The following is a 10,322-nucleotide window of genomic DNA, read 5'->3' on the forward strand; positions in this document are numbered from 1 at the left end:
TATAATCATGAAAGAATTTTAAACACCTGTATCCATACAAACAAAGCGATAACTCAAATGACAGTCATTTGAGGTGAGTAGAACAGGAAGTTTTTAAGCCCACACGACAAACTAACGAGGGGGCTTTGTATGAGTCTAGTAAGGGCACTCTATATGGACTGCAAGACATAGCAACCTAATCTCCCCTCAAATCCTAGCTTCTCTAACATTATCATTTTAATGTCCACTTTCCCATGCCTGCATGGGTCAGATGGAATTTGGTGTTGGTGGTGGTGATGGGTGGGGGCAGATTTTATATGGCTGGATGCCCTTCCTGTCACCAACATTCACCCGTTTCCAAATCTCTTTATCTTTCATCTTTTATTTGTTCCAGCCATTAGATTGTGGCCATGCTGGAGCACCACCTTAAAGAATTTTTCATCAAATGACTCAACCCCAGTACAAATCTTTTAAGACTGGTTCTTATTTTATCGGTCACTTTTGCTGAACCGCTAAGTTACAAGAATGTAAACACACCAACATCAGTTGTCGAGCAGTGATGAGGCACAAACACAGACCCAAAGACACATACACATACACATATATGATGGGCTTCTTTCAGTTTCCATCTACTAAATCTATTCACAAAGCTTTGGTCGGCCTCAGGCTAGAGTAGAGAACACTTGCCCATGGTGCCACACAGTGGGACTGAACCCAGAACCATGAGGCTGGGAAGCAAACTTCTTACCCCATAGCTATGCCTGTCATTAAAAAAATTTAAGCTACATTAGATAATCTAGTCCTAGATAACCTGTGTCTGAAAGTCAACAAAACCATCAATGAGTCATAACCAGGGGTCTCCAAGAGAATTTAAGGTCTTGAAATAGTGGTAAAGGGGTTGCTCTATCTCAGAATTTAAGGGTGTTGAGCTTGGTTTTTTTTTTAGAAAGGGCCTTGGCAGATAGTCATGCCGACCCTCCACCCTTGATCCTCCAGATTAATGTACTGACTGAACCCACCCTCTTCTCATGGGACATGGGTCCAGCTGGAAGATGCCATATTAAAGCTCATTATCATAAACATCATCATCACCATCGTCTTCATCATTATCACCATCATTCCTACCATCACCATCATTGTCATCATTATCATCATCACCACTGCCACTATTAAAATCATCATCATCATCACCATTAACATCATCACCACCACCACCACCATTAACATCATCACCACCACCACCACCACCATCACCATCACCACCACCATCACCACCACCACCACCGCCACCACCACCACCGTCGCCACAACCACCACCACCACCACCACCACCACCACCACCACCATCACCACCATCATCATCACCACCACCACCATCATCATCACCACCACCACCACCATCACCACCACCACCACCACCACCACCATCACCACCATCATCATCACCACCACCACCACCATCATCATCATCACCACCACCACCACCACCACCATCACCACCACCACCACCACCACCATCACCACCATCATCATCACCTCCACCACCACTGCCACCACCACCACCACCCTCATCATCATCCTGTGACTGGGTGCAGCCGATCACTGTGGTGTCACTCCAGATTCTCCAACAGCCAGTATTCACCACTGGTTCCTGTTCCCTCAAGACCTGCCCAGCACCTGATATCGTGGGACCTGGATATTCTTCATCTGCCTCTTCTCCACCCGTCGTCACTCAGCCGGAAGACCATCCGGGGGGGGGGGGTCGTGTCAAGCTACATTTCCAAACCAAGCAAGCTTTCAATGTTACCCTGAAGCAAAGACTGGTTCTTGTCTGCTGCATATTCGGTGACTCACAGCCTCACAACAATATTTATCTTGTGATCTGAGTCTAAACAACAACAACAACATCACTATGACCGACACCATTAAGAAACAGCAGCAACATTGCCATCATCATCATCATCACCACCATTATCATGATCACACTATCACCATCATCATCATGGTCATCATGGTTAAGATCATGCTTGTCATCATCATCATGATCATGATCATTGTCGTCATCATCATGATCACCACCACACTCACCACTACCACCATCATCATCATCAACACCACCATCTTCATCATCATCATCATCATCACCATCTCCGTCAACATCACTATCATCATCATTAACACCATCAACAATAATAGCAATAACAATGCTATAAAGTTCAGCTCTGTACAGACACTTAAGCTGCCAAAAATAACAGCTAAATTTCCCTCAAAATCACACTTTACATTCTTTAAAAAAAAATAATAAAACTAAGAGGACAGGGTATACTGGCATTGGCCACGTTCGGATGGTGCTCTTTACATGCCACCAACATGGGAGCCAGTCAGGCAGTCCTGGCATTGATCACATTCAGATGGCATCTATTATGTTCAGATGCATCAATCACGTTCAGATATATATATATATCATCATCATCATCATCGTTTAACGTCCGCTTTCCATGCTAGCATGGGTTGGACGATTTGACTGAGGACTGGTGAAACCGGATGGCAACACCAGTCTCCAATCTAATTTGGCAGAGTTTCTACAGCTGAATGCCCTTACTAACGCCAACCACTCAGAGAGTGTAGTGGGTGCTTTTACGTGTCACCCGCACGAAGGCCAGTCAGGCAGTACTGGCAACGGCCACGCTCGAAATGGTGTCTTTTATGTGCCACCCACACAAGAGCCAGTCCAGGGGCACTGGCAACGATCTCGCTCGAAAACCCTACGAAGGCCAGTCAGGCGGTACTGGCAACAGTCATGCTCAAAATGGTGCATCTTATGTGCCACCCGCACAAGAGCCAGTCCAGGGGCACTGGCAACAATATATATATATATATATATATATATATATATATATAAAACACACACACACACACACACACACGCACACGTGTGTGTAAATGAATGAAAAATGAATAACTGGATAATGTGATGGATGGGTGGTTGGATCACTGGAGCTTCGTTCAGGTTTACCATGTTACAAAATGCCATGCATGAAACCCTGAGCCTTTAAGTCACTTCTAATATCTGCTGATTAAAAATAATAACAAGAGCACTCAGAGAGCGCAAACCTCTGGCAAGGCAACACCAACGTTCTTCAATGATTAGCCAGAGATGATTTTTAAAATGAGAATATCTGAAATAAACTCGACAGCTCGCACAGACGAGAACACTAAAAATGAACCCGACTGCTCTCAAAAATTAAGTAACAAAAACGGAAAAATTATCCAGAATTCTTGTACGGTACCGGATCAACTCCAAAATCTAATCAGTTCGTGTCAGTTACGAGGCTAAACATCCCTGAAAGTTTCGTCCAAATCCATCGAGTGGTTCTTGAGATATCTTGTCCACAGACCAACAAACAAACAAACAAGCACGACTGAAAACAATACCTCCGCCTTCGCTAAGACACCTGATGAAGGCTGGAGAGTATATCAGCCGAAAAGTTATGTTAACAACAAACAAGATGAGGACAAATATCTGCCAAATGTAAATAATGTAAATAATGTACGCTATAATTGTCCCAGGAATACGAACTGTGATCTTAAGAGACATGGGATTTGAGGAAACACACATACCAATGCATTAAAATATTTATAAATTTCTTCAAAGGATTATTCTTTTCTACTCTAGGCACAAGGCCTGAAATTTTGGGGGAGGGGGGCCACTTGATTATATCGACCTCAGTACGTAACTGGTACATAATTTATCGACTCCAACAAGATGAAAAGCAAAGTCGACCTCGGCAGAATTTGAACTCAGAACGTAAACACTGACGAAATACCGTTTAGCATTTCGCCTGGCGTGCTAACATTTCTGCCAGCTTCGATCCAAGGGTTGTTATTATTACTGTGTGTGTGTGTGTGTGTGTGTGTGTGTGGTGTGTGTGTTTTATCACTGCTTGACAACTGGTGTTGTGTTTACATTCCTGTAACTCAGTAGTTCGGCTTAAGTGTCCGATAGAATAAGTACTAAGCTTAAAAAATAAGTAATATGGTCGATTTGTTCAACTAAAACCCTTCAAGGCGGTGCTCCAGCAAGGCCACCGTCAACAAGTAAAATAAAATAAATAAAAGAATACACGCACACACGCAAATATATTATTTGTTTATATATATGCATGTGTGTGTATCTACAAATCTTATTCTCTCTACCAACCAGTCTAATTTCCTACACACATACGAACGCACGCACGCACGTACGTACGTACGTATGTATGTATGTATGTATGTACGTATGTAAGCATACATGTATGTATGCACGTGTGAGTATGTCGGTTTATGTTTGCATGTTTGTATACATATATACATTCGTGTGTGTGCGCGGAGGCACGTGGCTGAGTGGTTAAAGTGTTGCAGTCTTGATCATAAGATTAATGGTTTCAATTTCTGGAGCAGGCGATGCGTTGTGTTCTTGGGCAAAACACTTTATTTCTCGTTGCTCCAGACGGACCAGCGTCCAGTCTAGCGAGGAAGATATACTCGACAGAATGCGGTAACCCGGCCTTATTAGCCTATGGTCCGATCTAACAAGTTCAGAATAAGCTGTCTGTCTATCTATCTATCTATCTATCATCTATCTGTCAGTCTGTCTATTAATCTCTATCTATCTGTCTGTCTATCAATCTCTCTATCTATCTATCTATCCATCCATTTATCTGTATGTCTATCTATCTATCCATCTGTCTGTCTATCTATCCATCCATCTATTTATCTGTCTGTCTGTCTGTCTATCTATCCATCTATCTATTTACCTTTCTGGCTGTCTATCTATCTATCTATTGATCTATTGATCTATTCATCTATCTGTCTCTATGTATCTCTCTCTCTCTCTCTCTGTATGTATATATATATATATATATATATATATATACATCTATTTGTCTACCTATCTATCTGTCTGTCTATCTATCTATCAATCAGTTTATCTCTTTTCTATCAACCAGTCTATATTCGTCCGTTATTCAATCTGTCTATCACGAAATTTCATACAGATATGCTTCATATTGTGTGCATTCCAATTACATGTGAATTTGTTATGAAATGTTTTTTCCTTGTGTCGGAAGAGAGGTGTCAGAAAATTCACACGAGGCGGCTTTGTTTCCTCATAGCTTGGGGGGGGGGGGGGTTAATGATATTTTTCAATGAAATTTAATACAAAAAAAAAAAAGTTGGTGGTCTCGCACACATCACATATATCTACAAAACAAAACATGAAATTTCGAAAAAAAAAACATTATCATGTGTGTCATTATGTATGTGCGCGTGTTCACCATTTTTCCATTCACAGCAGATTCCGATATAATCGTAATTTATACACACAGAAAGGTATTTCTAGAGAAAAAAATTCACTTAGAAATACCCATATTCCCGAAAGTTATGCGGAAGCTAAACTGATATGTGTGAATTGTCCGAAACTCGTCTCTCCAACCCCTGAAGCATTTTTTTTTCTTTTTCTTTTTTTTTTCATAACAAATTCCCGTATAATCGGAATCTACACCATCTGAAGTATATTTGTAGTTAATACCATTTTTAAAAATACCAGTTTTTCAGTAAGTCATGAGGAAACAAAGTCGAAAGAAGGGACACTTGTAACGGTATGCCGACTTTAATCCGTTCTTCCCTTGTCCGTTCGTCAATTATATTTCTCTCTCATTCTCCCTCTCTCTGTTTTCCCTTCTCTTTCTTTTTCCCTCTCTCTTGCTCTACATACATACATAAATATAGGTACTTATATATATATATATATGTTTTTATTTTTTATTCCCTTCGAAATTGTTCTTAACTGTGGTTTGGACTTTCTGACTGTTCTTTCTAGTATGTTAGGCAACCTGTAGATTACGTACACTAATATATATATATATATATATATACTTGTATATGGTGTGTTGTTAATTTATGGAAAGAAATCCCATAAAACTCAACAATTTTTCTGGAAAACTCCAAATTAAAGGACGAATTTAATTCAATCTTTTTATATATATATATATATATATATATATATATATATATATATATATACGCCGGTGGTCAAAACGTGGGTAGCTGATGAAGTAGAATGTTCTCTATGTGGCTTGTGTGTTTTCTCGTCTACGTTTTGTTTGCAATGTCCTGTACCCAGATATGCAGCTATACATACAGGTGGATGTCGGTATGCACATACCTGTACGTATATATGCATATACTCATTTACTGTTTATATATATATATGAGTGAGTGGACAAACGAAAGTAGCACGGATTCCGTATCAAACTGTTTCGAACAGTCAGTATATATATATATATATATATATATATATATATATACATGCATATATATATATATATATATATATATATATATATATATATATATATATATACATGCATATATGTCTACTTATTTATCTATCTATCTATCCAGCTGTCTTTCTATCACATGTCGATGCAGTATATTATCTTTCACATATAAACCGATAAACCAAGTCAGAGGAACAAACGAAAACAAACCTACCTAGTTTAATGGTATATTAGTTAGGTCCAACTCGTTCAGCTGACACAAATTATCTACTTGTTCTGACTGAAGACAGCGATGGTGGTGGCGGTGATGGATTTTTTTTGGGGGGGGGAGAGACTATGGTGGTGTCGTTGATGGTGGTTGTGGTGGTGACGGAGGGAGTGGTGGGAGAAGCGATTGTGGTGTTGGTTATGATGTTGGTGGTGCTAACTGGTGGTAGGGGGTGGAAGTAGTATTAGTAGTAGGAATTGTAGTGGTGGTGGTGGTGGTGGTGGTAGGGATGATGGTGATGGTCGTCGTCATGGTGGTGGGGGAGGTGGCGACAGTGGTGGCGGGAGGAGGGTTCGAACATTGGAACTTGTGTATACGAAGAGGAGTTAAGAGAAAAGGGAAAAGAGGGAGGGAGAGAAAGTTTTTGAAAGAAAAGAAATAGAATATGAAAAACAAACCGAAAAGAAAAGTCAGGCAGTGAGAAATAAAGAAAAGAAAAGAAAAGAAAGAAAGGTTTAAGAACTACAGACTCTGAGACGTGTGTGACAGCCAGGAAATCTATATACATCTCTTAATGTTTTGATATGTTTATGTATGTATATACGCTTGTGTGTGTGTAAATATATATTATATATGTGTGTGTGTGTGTGTGTGTAAAAACTGTATTTTTTTCATTTTTATTTACTCTTTTACTTGTTTCAGCCATTTGACTGTGGCCATGCTGGAGCACGGCCTTTAGTCGAGCAAATCGACACCAGGACTTATTCTTTGTAAGCCTAGGACTTATTCTATCGGGTTTTTTTTTATTTTTGCCGAACCGCTATGTTACGGGGACGTAAACACACCAGCATCGGTTGTCAAGCGGTGTTGGGGCGACAAACACAGACACACAAACATATACACATACACACGCACATATATATATATATATATACATATAAACGACGGGCTTCTTTCAGTTTCCATCTACCAAATCCACTCACAAGGCTTTGGTCGGCCTGAGGCTAAAGCAGAAGACACTTGCCCAAGGTGCCACGCAGTGGAACTGAACCCAGGACCATGTGGTTGGTATATATATAAAATACAAGAGAAATTACCCATAACAGGCAATTTCTAGACGCTAGAAGACAGTCAAAACGACCGAATATATATAGGCGTTTACGCTCAATAAATACTCACAACGACCTATCTGTGAATCGAAATCGCGATCCTACAACCCCGAGTCCGATGCCCTAACTACTGGGCCATTGCGCCTCCACAATATATAAATATATGTATATATGTACGACTTGATATGATGATATGAGTGTTAGTGTATCTTCATTCTTAACTTACATATTGTGTGTGCATGTTTGTACGAGTGTGTGTGTGTACATATATGCGTGTGTCTGTACGTGTGTACGCATGTATTCATATATTTATATATATATATATATATATATATTTGTGTATATACTTGCAAGCATAAATAATGAAATATTTCCATATGTAAATGTAAATATATGCAGCCATGCAAAAAATCTATGCGTACACAGATACACACATACATATATACATACATACGTGTGTGTGCATATATATATATATATATATATATATATATATATATGTATGTAACGATAAATGTTAGAGTAGGAGATGTAATGGATCTTGCATGCATGAAGTGGATTCGATCCACTATATATATATATATATATATATATATATATATATATATATATATATATATATGTATCATCATCATCATCATCAACATCGTTTAACGTCCGCTTTCCATGCTAGCATGGGTTGGACGATTTGACTGAGGATATAATATAATATAGGATAAATTCTTTATAAGAATTTATCTAGTCAGCGTGAAAAAACCTCATAATGAAAAAAATAACGAAAAATTTCGTAATGAAAAGATTCATCGTTTCTTCATAGATATATTTAAATATATATAAAGGGCATTAACTGTGTATTAATGCCTCACGCTATCGAGGGGCTAAATATGTAAAAAAAACTACCCAAAATAAGTAACATATGTTACTTATTTTTGGTAGTTTTTTTTACTTATTTAGTCCCTCCATAGCGTGAGGCATTAATACACAGTTAATGCCCTTTATATATATATATATATATATATATATATATATATATATATATATATATATATATAGGGCCTCACGGAGGCAAAATGTCTGAGTTCCTTTCAAGCTTTGGGCCTCACGGAAGCATAGTGGCTAAGTTCCTTTTAAGCATTGGGCCGCATGGAGGCAATGGCTGAGTTCCTTTCAGGCGTTGGGCCTCATGGAGGCAAGTCGCTGAGATCCTTTCAAACATTGGGCCTGGGTTTCACGGAGGCAAGTATCTGAATTCCTTTTGAGCACTGGGCCTCATGGGGGCAAATGGTTGAGTTCCTTTCGAGTGTTAGGCCTCACAGAGGTAAGGTGGCTGAGTTCCTTTCAGGCATTGGGCCCCCATGGAGGGGCAAAGTGGCCGAGTTCCTTTCGAGTGTGGGGCCTTATGGAGGCAATGACCAAGACCTTTGGCATTATGTCATGCTTGAGAAGAAGAACCATCAAGCCGAGCAAAATCGCAGTCATGACAGATACCAGTGTTTTCCCAAGTGCAATGCAGTGAGAGTGAACCTGAAACCACATGGTTGGGAAGCCGACTTCATACCTACTACCCACACAATGTGAACAACCTTTATTTTATTTAGTATGATAATAATAATGAAATTATTGTTTATAGTGCTCAGATGCACTACAACCTATCAGATGTGCATATACAGTTCATAGAATTATGTACAAAAGTCAGGAAAGGGTACAGTGTGTGAATCATGATGTACATGTGCGCATGCATGTGGTAGATGTCTGATGGAGGGTTTTCACTTGGTTGCACGTCTCTGAACAGTCTCCAGGAGATCAATGTTCTGAGCAAGATAGGGGCTCCAGACTGGTGATGCAAATTCCATGTGTGGCCACACCATAGTCATATATACAGCCATATATACATAACCCTTTCATTACCAACCTGGCTGAAACTGCCTCTGGCTTTAAGTACAAATGTCTTGTTTTCCTAAGTTTTGAATTAAAATCTTCCACCAAACCTTAGTCACAATTTATGTTCCTAACACTAGCTTAATGATAGCTAAGTTCTTTTACTAAATTCTTTGTTATATTTAAAGTAATTGAAAGAAACACAGAGCATCTCAAAATAAATACAGTAACAAAAGGGTTAAATAAATAGCTGGAGAGCAGCTGGTAATGGCCTTACTGAGTGATGTTAAGACACCCTCTCATCCTTCTTGACAATTTTAGAGATCTGATTTGTCCAGCACAAATTGCTGCTGACAGTAAGCCCAGGTCACGTTCACAAGAAGACTTTTATTAGTATTAGTATTTTTCCATTCAATTTGTTTCAATTCAGTTACAAAGTCCTTTGCTAGTTTTGCCCTACAAAACCAGAACTATTTATTATAAACAATTTGTTCATATCAATAGCAGCAGATAAAATATTAAACAGCAAAAGGCAGTCATGTCTTTCTCTTTCTTTCTTACACATTTGTGTCTCTGTAATAATATTCCATTATTATAAAGCTGTAAGCCGGCAGAACCATTGCCATTCCAGACAAAAATATTAGATAGCATTTTTTTTTTTTAATTTTTACTTTACATACTGAGTTTAACTCCTGCCAGGGTTGACTTTGGCTTTCATCCTTTCAGGGTCGATAAATAAGTACCAGTTGATTACTGGGGTTAATGTCATCAACTTACCACCTGCCTGAAATTTCTGGCCTTGTGCCCAAATGCGAAACCAATATTTCA

At 39.1% G+C, this 10,322-nt stretch overlaps 1 protein-coding gene across 1 annotated transcript in view; it reads right to left on the minus strand.

Moving 5' to 3' along the window:
- LOC106873093 (uncharacterized) overlaps positions 1-6,652 on the minus strand; it is a 170,831-nt gene extending 164,179 nt beyond the window's left edge. The window contains exon 1 of the mRNA XM_089354379.1: positions 6,514-6,652. The gene's annotated coding sequence lies outside the window, so the exon portion shown is untranslated. The remainder of the gene's footprint in view (positions 1-6,513) is intronic.
- Between the last annotated feature and the right edge of the window lie 3,670 nt (positions 6,653-10,322).

Source organism: Octopus bimaculoides, chromosome 6 (genome assembly GCF_046866305.1).
Source record: "Octopus bimaculoides isolate indiv1 chromosome 6, ASM4686630v1, whole genome shotgun sequence".
Taxonomy (NCBI): Eukaryota; Metazoa; Mollusca; class Cephalopoda; order Octopoda; family Octopodidae; genus Octopus; species Octopus bimaculoides.